Source organism: Odocoileus virginianus, chromosome 4 (assembly GCF_023699985.2).
Source record: "Odocoileus virginianus isolate 20LAN1187 ecotype Illinois chromosome 4, Ovbor_1.2, whole genome shotgun sequence".
NCBI lineage: Eukaryota > Metazoa > Chordata > Mammalia > Artiodactyla > Cervidae > Odocoileus > Odocoileus virginianus.
In genome coordinates, this window is record NC_069677.1 from 4,345,121 (window position 1) to 4,355,435 (window position 10,315).

General features: G+C 39.6%; 1 pseudogene; it reads right to left on the reverse strand.

Annotated features, from left to right (window-relative positions):
* Nucleotides 1-6,343: 6,343 nt before the first annotated feature.
* Nucleotides 6,344-6,951, reverse strand: LOC139034644 (large ribosomal subunit protein uL30 pseudogene; annotated as a pseudogene).
* Between the last annotated feature and the right edge of the window lie 3,364 nt (nt 6,952-10,315).

Here is a 10,315-nt window from a genome sequence, read left to right on the forward strand (position 1 = left end):
TTAGTGATTTTAAGCAATGATTCAATAAGATTAGAGCTTTAGAATAATCACTAGGGCAGTAGCAGAGGGATAAGGTGGAAAGAGGTGGCACAGGCAGTAGGGAAACTCATTGGAAGGCTATTAAAATTGTCTAGATAAGATGCGACAGGGCCTGGGGGGCAGCACCAGGGACTGAGAGCAGACAACAGATTAGAAAATGCTGAAGATAAAAAAATCTCAACATGTGGAACTGCCTGAAAAGAAGAGAAAGGAATTATGAGACATTTACATATCCTACAAATAGTTTGTAGACAACTTTAAGTAAAAACATTGGGGGTAAAATTGCATCAAATCAAGGGAGGGACATCTTTGCCAGCATTTTTTTTTTAACCTGGGCAGGAAACCATGAAACACACACCCACACATGCACGTACACACACACAGGTGCTCACTCACTCACAGAATGTACTTTCTTCCCTTGGAACTAGGATGATTCTAGTGTCATAGCACCTCAGGGTCAGCATCCTTGCCAAGAGATGCCATCTCCACTCATAACGGCAGTGGAAAGAGGCTCAGTGCCTCCAAAGGGTGACACGCTTGTGACATTCAGTCATCAGTCCTAAATTCATAAGCCCGGAAATTCAGGGAGGTGTGTTCTGCCAATATCACCATGGGTTCTTAAGCAATACATTTTTATTTTGAGTCTTCTCTATTCCTAGCATATTTCCTATGATAGACATCAGCTATATTCACTCACTGTGACAAAAACAATTCCTTAATGTTCAGAAGAAAAAAATAAAACATGTGACTCAACATGGGACTCCAATGTACCCTTAGAACCATTCCCGATAATTAGGAAAATGTATTGGTGATTTTATGAAGGAAAAAAAGGGCTGATTCATATTTATTTCTATTTCAATAATGATTTTAACACTACTCTCAAAAAATGCTGCCTTGATTGCTTTCTGCCTCTTACATTTCCATTCACCTCCTCAAGCAGTTTGTCTGGCCTTTGACTGACTCCAGATAGAGTATACGTGACAAGGAGGCAGTGCTGGCCTCCCAACCAACCTACCCTGGGGGCACCTAAATCAGCGTTTAACCCATCAACATTTGCATTCAAACTGAAAAACCTCCCTGAGCTAAGTCACGTCAGGAAAAGTATGGCTCAGAGAAAAGGACAGAAACTGCAACCAGACCAGGCCTCAGGAGGGCAATGCACTCTGGGGTGTTTAATAAATACTTGCCGGTTGACTGATTACTGGCCAGTTTCCAGTGCTGAGGACTTGCTGTCATCTCTGGGAACACAAATAGAGGAGAAAATAAACCATCTAGAACTCTGAACAGCAGGGCTGGCCTCCCAGGCATGTGGGACAGGCATTTGGTCTTGCAATCTGATGAGAGGAGGGCTGCTCAAAAGACCACTGCCCCCAGGTAACTTCCCCATCAGCCTACCCCTGTGATGCTTCTTCACTAGAAATGACTAGTTGTCAGGTTGAGCATCTGGGCTCTGGGAGTTTTCTGTCATAATGCAACGTCACTGCAGGGATGCTGCCTGCAAAGACTCCTGCATACGTTAAAATGGGCGCCTATCAGGTTGCTTTCTAATATGACTGCCACTTGGCTACAGTGAGACACTGAAGATGCTGTCATATTGGAGGTGGGAGTGGGGAAGGATAGACAGCAGCTGTTACTCAGAAAGTACAAACCAGTTGGAGACCCCAGAAGCAGGGACTCAAAGGTTGTCATCTGCTTCATCAGTTTGCTTTAACAGGATAGTTCTGCAAATTGAACCTATGAGCAAAGACATCTAGCAAACCAACTTGTATTTAAGGAAGAGAAGAGGTTACGTTCATCTCTCCCATTATTTTTCCTAGTATAGTAGGGTCACATTGGTATTTTCTGGATTTAAGATGTTATGGTAAGAGATATTAAGTACTTTAAAAAATCATCTAATGTCTTTGAAGTTGCAAAGAGTCTGAGACGACTAAGTGACTGAACAACAATGTCATATAATTTAGGAATAGTGTTTATAAAGAAATAACACAGGACAAACTGACAACCATGCTTCCCTCTTCCAACCCTGTCTCTGATACTTATATACAAGTGCTTTTTCCCTGAGGAAGAAAAAAACACTCAAGGCTGCCTTTAAGGGAAGAAAGTCATAAAGAATACATGCAGATAGAGAAAGAGAGGTGACAGGCAGCCTAGTCCTGGTAAATGTAGAGTCTACTCAACTACAAACTGGCCTTGGAGTGACTGCAGGGTCTTCAGCACTGAGATAGTTTCCCCTTACCAAATGGAGTTGTGGGGAATTTCTTCCTGATACATTGAAGATCAGGCCTTGATTCAAGTCCACTTCCCTTGACTATCGCACTAGTCTAGCCATCAAACACATCATGTCTGGACATGGTGAGACAACAGATGACTATTTACTGATATCCACATTGCCTTCTTCTCCCCTTTCCATTTAAGAAAATGACCTTCCAAATATATTAAAAAAACCAAAAACAGATCTTGCTATTCTCTGGCTTGAACCCATTGAAAGGGTCCCCAGAACTCTTAGGATAAGATTCCATATCTCTCCAGTATCCTGCAGTGACCTTCCTAGATTTCTCAAAGTCTCCCAGGCCACTCTCCACATGCCCACAGCATTTCAGACACTTCAGTTTCCTTTCTTTCCTCAAATATGCCAGGTCCATTTCATCCTCAGAACCTACTTGTTCCTGAAGCTGCAAGCCTACCTTCCTACTTTGCTCATGGCCAAGTTTTCATCTACTATTAGGTCTCATCTCCTCAGAAATAACACTGATTCTTTATTAAGTGGCTTATACCATCCCCAGCTTTATTCTCTGTCTAGGTTCCCTGGTTGTTCCATTCAAGTATTTATCAGAACTGTAAGTACAGAAACAAAAAGACAAAAAACAAACAAAAAAGAACTATAAGTAGATATTCATCTACTTGTTTCTTATTCAATTTGATCTAGACTGTAGATCCTGGAAGGCAGAGAGTCTTGTCTGATTAATATACTTCTGCTTAGTGTCCTACACAAACCTGGCCCATCTTATTTATTAATTTTTTGGCAAATGGAAGAGTCAACTGATTTTCTAAGCAGCTCTTCATCCTGACACTTGGTCAGGATATAAAGGGTTAACAGAAAACAATCATAGTATATTGCTCTCCACAAACTAACCAAGGAGCAGAGATGCTTAGGGTTATTTTCCCAAAATTTTGCAAGTTACAGTCAATTTAAGACAGATTTTTATTAACTTAGCTTCCACACTGAAGCACAGAAATTTACATTCTGCTCCTTTGTTCTGAGTTTTGATCTGTGACAGTTTTAGATAAAGGAAAAAGAAATTAAGAGACTAGAAGAAGCTTGGTGAGAGAATTTAAAATCATCTTTCTTTACCCATCAGCAGTTCACAGACACCTTTTAAATGTATGGTTTTTGAAAGCTCTTCATTTAAAAAGTACAAACAATATCAGTTAATGTCAAATTTTCTAAATAAGTGATATAATTCTTATATATATGTATATATATATATATATGCCAATATGTCATGATTTGAAATTTATATGATATTTTGTATAAAAGTGCATTTTCATGGATCAGATTTGTGTAAAGTAGAGAATAACTGCAATCCAAACCCAAGACAGACTTGGGATTTTACTCAAGCGTGTTGGGCATTGGGTCTACCCCGCTGCATGACAGCTATGCCATCTTGAGCAAATAGGTTTTGGATATCTGTGCAGACTCTCGCGTTCTTGGGCTGTAATAGGTGAGTTTCCATCTGCCTCACACAGTAACTGTGGAGTTTAGGATATAAGATAATGTTGAAACATCCAGACCAATATCTGGCACATTGTGGGTGCTTACTAGTGGCTAATTCAATATAAATCTCTTCCCACTTTCCAGGAGATTTTAATTGGTCCCTCTGCTAAAAATCACCTCCATCTCTTAGTAAATCCAGTCATGTGTTTGGATTCGTTTGAGCTTCTATATTCTTAATTGGATAGTTCAGCCCAGGGTTTATTATAAAAGCCTGGATTCTACAATCAAATTACAGATCAATCAACAATTACAAGAAAAACAATTAATGGCTGGCAATGGTTCTGATTATATAATTGCGGCCCTGGCTTGCTTTGCTTTCCCTGGCCTCAGACTTTTTCCTCCAGAGTCTGCAGGTGCTCAGAAGGCTCTGAATAGCCTCCCTTCTTTTCTAAATTTATCAACTGTGCACATTCACCAATGAGAGTCTTTTACAACGTATTTCTTCTACAAATGAGTAGGAGGGGAAAAAGATTTCTGCTTTCATTGTTGGGTGTTTTGAATAAAAGAAGAGCTTCAGAGATGTGCTGTGTCACTTGAAAACATGCTTTCTCAAAACGGGCAGTCTCAGCCCCAAGGGGGTGGGAAGATCTTAGCTATCACAGTCATTTGTGGTCTCCCTAGGACCACAGTTCAAGAAAAGGACATACACTGTGTTATCATACGAAAATTTCATGGGAAGGAGGGCAATTAGAAAAATAATTGTTTAAAACAGCTCGGGCTATGATAACACTGGAAAATGTTCGGAAACACTGTGATAGTAAAAACCCCTCTTAGAATTCCCCTTTTCCTAAAGCACATGCATTTAGAACACAACTACTTGAGAGTGGAAAGATACCAAAGACATGTGGGTTGCCCTCACTCTTCTTTTGAGTCATGGGCAGAACAGCTTTGAGTCAAGCTGACCTATGTTCCAATCCTGGGTCAGCCAACTTCCCCACATACACACCATGCGACCTTGCACTTGTTATTTAATGTTTGTACAAAAATATATATTATCAGACTATCATTGGATCAATTCTGAAAGACTTTGGGGGGAGCGGTTAGAGGACACAGTGTACCACGCTTGGCCTAGCTTAGATATGTAGTAAATGGGTGCCATTGCTATTTTAGTAGCAATGAAACAGCACATCAAGGGTAATGAGTGGGCTAGGAACAGCAGCTCAGAGTCCTATAGGCGGAGTAGCCTTGGGCAACATAAGTTGGGAAAAGGGGTAAAAACCTGAGATTGCCTTACCTCCTTGATGTTTTCCCTTGTGATTTAGTCTTAGCATCATTCAACAGCTTTAGGTCATGGAATTATTTTGGTACTGACAGATAATTACATTTTACCATTCTTTCCTCTGGGCCTATAACCTTGCTATTGTGCTGGTTTTATATTTGTAGTGTTGCAGTATATTGCATGAGGAAATTATTTGAAATGCTTGTTCCCATCCAAGGCTGGAACACAATAGTATTTCAACCAGGAAAGGCTCTCATAGTAAGCAAGGGAGCTGCTGCCAGCATCTCCCGACTAGTCACCTGAGGATTGGAACAGCACATCTCTCAGGCTTCTTCCACAGAATGATTTATAGAGAACATGCAGAGCATAGCAAAGAGATAGATTTCATGCTTAAAAGGTTAATTCTTGATTTGATTTGTTTTAGAAGTCCTGGAGATTCAGTGGAGGACAAGAACAGAGAAATTATAGGGCTCCTGCTCTTCAAAGAGAGTAATGGGACGAGATAAAGAAATGCATAGAAAGAATTATTTGATGTTTCTCTAAATTTATCTGTTTAATTTTCTCATAATCCTCCTCCAATACCGCTTCCCTTTTGCACGTCTTTCCTGCTGAGGTACCAGCTATCCTCTTATTCCGTTGTCATTTCTCTCTCATTTCTCTCAAAATACATCTATTTTCACAAGTGTATCTTGTTTAAGCATGAAAGAAAAGGAAGGCAGGAACAGGAAAGTCAGAAAAAGTGAAAATTTTTTATATGTAATATAAGGAAGGTATCCCACAATGACAGCCAGAAAATTTAAATGCTTTGTTTTAACTTTCAATTAAGGTTGATGATCACAGATTTCCTGCAGAAAGAGGTATGTACAATGCCTTTGGTGAATTTCAAAATGCACTACTCCAGCTACTTAAAGTGATAACAAACTTCAAAACAAAAGAAAACATGGTGTTACAATCACCACTAACATTTTATTTATGTGTTTACTTCCTTGTGTTGGGAGTAATGGCACCACTGGGTATTTTGAGCACCTTTCTCCCCCTCAAAGGCCAGAGGTTGGGCTATAGATTTTCTTTTTTTTTTTTTTTTTCATTTTATAAAAATATTTTAATAATCTTGGCAATTGTCATATACCTTACACAGAAAATTGACAAACTGGACTACATTAAAATTAAGTATTTTGTTTATCAAAATAATCATTAAGAGAACAAAAAAAATCCATGTGCTTGGAGAAGATATTTGGAATAACTCTCCAGTGAAAGGCTCATATATATCAATGATAGATGAACAACCCATTTTTTTTTATTTGTTTCAACTGTTTATTAACGGACCAGATTACAAAAATAATCCTGGTAGATACCTTAGTTCATCCTTCTAATAAGCCTGTTGATCTGGTCTTCCCTGTTGCCAGCATCTCCACCTTCTACAAAATGGGTGGTCTTTTTCTTCATTCCACCTCGTGGAGAAGACAATTTAAAGGGCCACAGGAAGTTGTTTGCTTCTTTGAAACGTTTTCCAACAGTATAGATCTCATGAATTAGATCCTCCATGCAGATGATTCCGTATTTCCCAAGAGATCGAGCAATCAATGCGTTGTCTGTCAGGGCAATTCGCTTTTTGTTGATTTTGCCATAACCACGCTTGTAAATCAATTCATTTACAGACTTCAGATTTGGATACCCCCATGCAATGTATGGCTCCACAATTCTCAGCATGTTAATTGATGCCTTGTTGAGCTTCACAAAGGTGCCATTGAAGATCTGCCGGAGGCGAAGGAGCTGCAGCACCTTTTGAACCTTTGGGCTCACACCGTTGATACCTCTGATCCTGATGACAAATGCCCATTTGGGTTCCGCGGGTACATAGAAGTTGCCAGCTTTTCGTGCCATCCTAGCCATTCGAATTTCAGTTCTGTACATCTGCCTGTATAAGAAATACAGCAGTAACCCCACACCACAACAGAATCTTTCAAACCCTTGGCTGTCAAATATATTTCTCAACAAGTATATTTTTTGCCTTCCTGCATGCAAATGAACATAGTGGGCCAGGCATTCACACTTTCCTAAAGAAGGGGATGAAGAAGAATTTTCTAGCCTAATTGAAACTGTAGAAAAACTAATTTTGGAAGTCTAATAGAATTTTCTGGGCTGGATGTTAGCCAAGACATTGGAGCGCATTTCTTCCATCACCTTAAGTTTAGAAAAAAGAACAACTAGGAGGAAAAAGACAGGGTGAAGTTTGACATCATACTTGAAAGCTCACTGTCAAGAATACTTTTTTCAAAACACTCTTATAAAAATTTACTTTCTAATATTAGTGAACCCAAATGTCTCTATCTATCTATCTGTGATGTCTCTCACTGTCCTTGATGCCTTTTATTAGTTAGCAGGTGCCATCCCACGGTTCATCTTACCAAGGGAAGCTCAGGCAGCTGTCTACAGCCAACTTTTCTGTTTGGGCACCAGGGTGTCAATGGCAGGAACTGAGGGAACAGCCTGGAGCCTCATCTCCAGTGAGCAAAGACAGTTCATTAGCAGAAGCCCCTGCAGAATCCCCGAGCTCTTTTCTTCAGGACTGCTTCAAGGGTAGTTCTATCTTCCAAACTCCAAATACATGCTTCCCTATAACCCATGATGAAATACACTCTCATTGGATGGTAGTTTCTGAAGTCTTTACAGATTGAAAAAGTTTCTTGTTCATTCTCTCTCTCTTTCCTCCATCTTCCTCCACCTAATCTATTGAATTATCATTGCAAATATTCTCACTGGCCTAATTAAGTGTTTGCTGTTCAGTATCTCAGTCATGTCAGACTCTTTGTGACCCCATGGACTGCAGCCTGCCAGGCTTCCCTGTCTTCATCATCTCCCAGAATTTGCACAAACTCATGTTCATTGAGCTGATAATGCCATCCAACCATCTTATCCTCTGTTGTCCTCTTCTCTTCCTGCTCTCAGTCTTTCCCAGCATCAGGGTTTTTTCCAATGAGTCAGCTCTTTGCATCAGGTGGCCAAAGCATTGGAGCTTCAGCTTCAGCATCAGTCCTTCCAATGAATATTTAGGCTAATAAGTTTAGACTTTTTTTTTTTTAGAAAAAATTATTTTTAATTGTAGGATAATTCATTTACAATATTGCAATGGTTTCTGCCTTACACCAGCATGAATCAGTCATAGGCATACCCATGTCCTCTCCCCCTTAAGCTCGCCTCCTACCTCCCTCCGCATCCTACTCCTCTAGGGGTCACAGGGCACCAGCTTTGGTTTCTCCGCATCATACAGCGAATTCCCACTGGCTGGCTATTTTACAAAAACCTTCTTCTTCGAGAGCTTCACAATGACAGGCTGACTGACGCTATGTGTTACTGATATATTGGGTTGGTCAAGATGTTTGTTTGGGATTTTCTGTAATACATTACAGAAAAATATGAAATAATACATATCAGCCTTATACACTCCACTTATTTTTTTAAATACCAAGTCCGGTTTAAATCCTATTTATGTCATATGATATCCTGAGGTCCAGGCCAATCATTTCATTTACTGGATCTTAGATTTTTTTTTTTTTCTGTAAAATGCTAATCATGAGACTACTTCCATCTTATGGTTGTGAGGATTAAATATATATTAATATATAACATATATAATATGCTTAACATATACCTAGTACATAGTATGTTTCATTATTATTATATATTAGTATTGTTTATTTATAAATTACTTTTGTTATTAACATAAATATATAGACCCCCTTGCTCTTGTTCCCCCAAGATGGCATGCATATAATCCTAAGGAAGTTTATGGGTTACTTAAGGTCTCTTTAACAATGGTATTGAAGTAACAGTCATTTAAAATCTAAATGAATACTGCTGTAGAAACATCAAGACAATCAGATGCTTTGAGCTATGTGTGAGCCATCAACAAATTCAATGTAAGAATTATCGTATCTTAAGCTGTTTCTCCTCTGCCACAGTTCTTCTACATGCCTGCTCCTTTTTAACAGTGGGAAATGTTATCATTTCCAATAGCCCAAGCTCCAGGTTTCATTTGCCATTGAATCCAAACGGTTCACTGAGTTGTGGTCCAAGTCCTCCCATTTCTCTCCCCATATCATCTCCCTCCAGTCTCTCCCTTCTCTGGCCCCAATATGATAGCCTTAGTCCAGCTTGAAAAAGGATTGCTTTAACTCATGAAGTGCTTTTGTATACCTTGCCACTTAGGTGAGTCCACCCCTTCAGCACAGAGATACAGGTGAGTTACATCAATGCCAACCAAGTTCTGGAAATGCAGCATCTCAGTCTCAGCTTAAACGGAAGCAAACTGAAGAAAGGGACATAGACCAGCTGCTCCTCACATAGATCAGATGCTAGAACATGGTGGCCTTTGGAACTGCCATAATCTAAAAACTTAACCAGATCACCTGTCACCTGTCATCACAATTGAATTCTAAACTCCTTCTCAAGACATGCGAGGACTTTTAAAAGCCACCTCTCCATAATTCTTTAACTGCAACTCGTGCTACTGCCTCAGGTAGGCACTTTGCTTTAGTCACACCAAACCATTTGCCTTGGGCATGTCATGCTTCTTCACGGGGTCATGACTTGGTATATCCTGCTATATAGAAAGACTCCTTTTCCTGAATTTACTCTGTGATTTCATTCTGTGAGACTCTACTCATGCATCTCCACCTCTGGGAAAACCTTTCAGCCCTCCTCAGACATAGTCAGAGTCCCTTTTTCTCTGCTTTTGAAAGACCTGAATTGCCATCTCTTACTACATCTCTTACTACAGAGTTCATTGTCTTATTACTGACATGTCTCTCATGAAAGGCTGAGAAGTACCCAAAGGGTTCAAGTTTTATAATTATCTTAATATTAATTATACGGTGTTCATGGTTTACTGAATAAAAAATGAAAGATGGAATAAAACAAGGAATGAACTTCTCTTTTCAAGATTTCCTGATGATTTAACTCTCTTGGTATTTCCTTCTCCACAAATCATTCTGACTTGAAATTCATGTACGACCTGCCCAAACACATATAAACTGAGCTAATGTATTCCTACAACTGGTCTGACTGCCTTACTGATTCACAGGAGGGAGAGACAATGAGACAGAATGGATGACCCACACACAAGATGGAGAAGGACCTTCAAATGGATCTAGTTCAACCTTCTACTTCCCAGTAAGACAAACAGGAGGAAAGTTTCAACTAAGCCTTAGAAGCAGCACTCATGCATATTTAAGTCTTTTGTTTTTTGCCTTGGGGAGATGTGATGAAGAACAATCCAATGC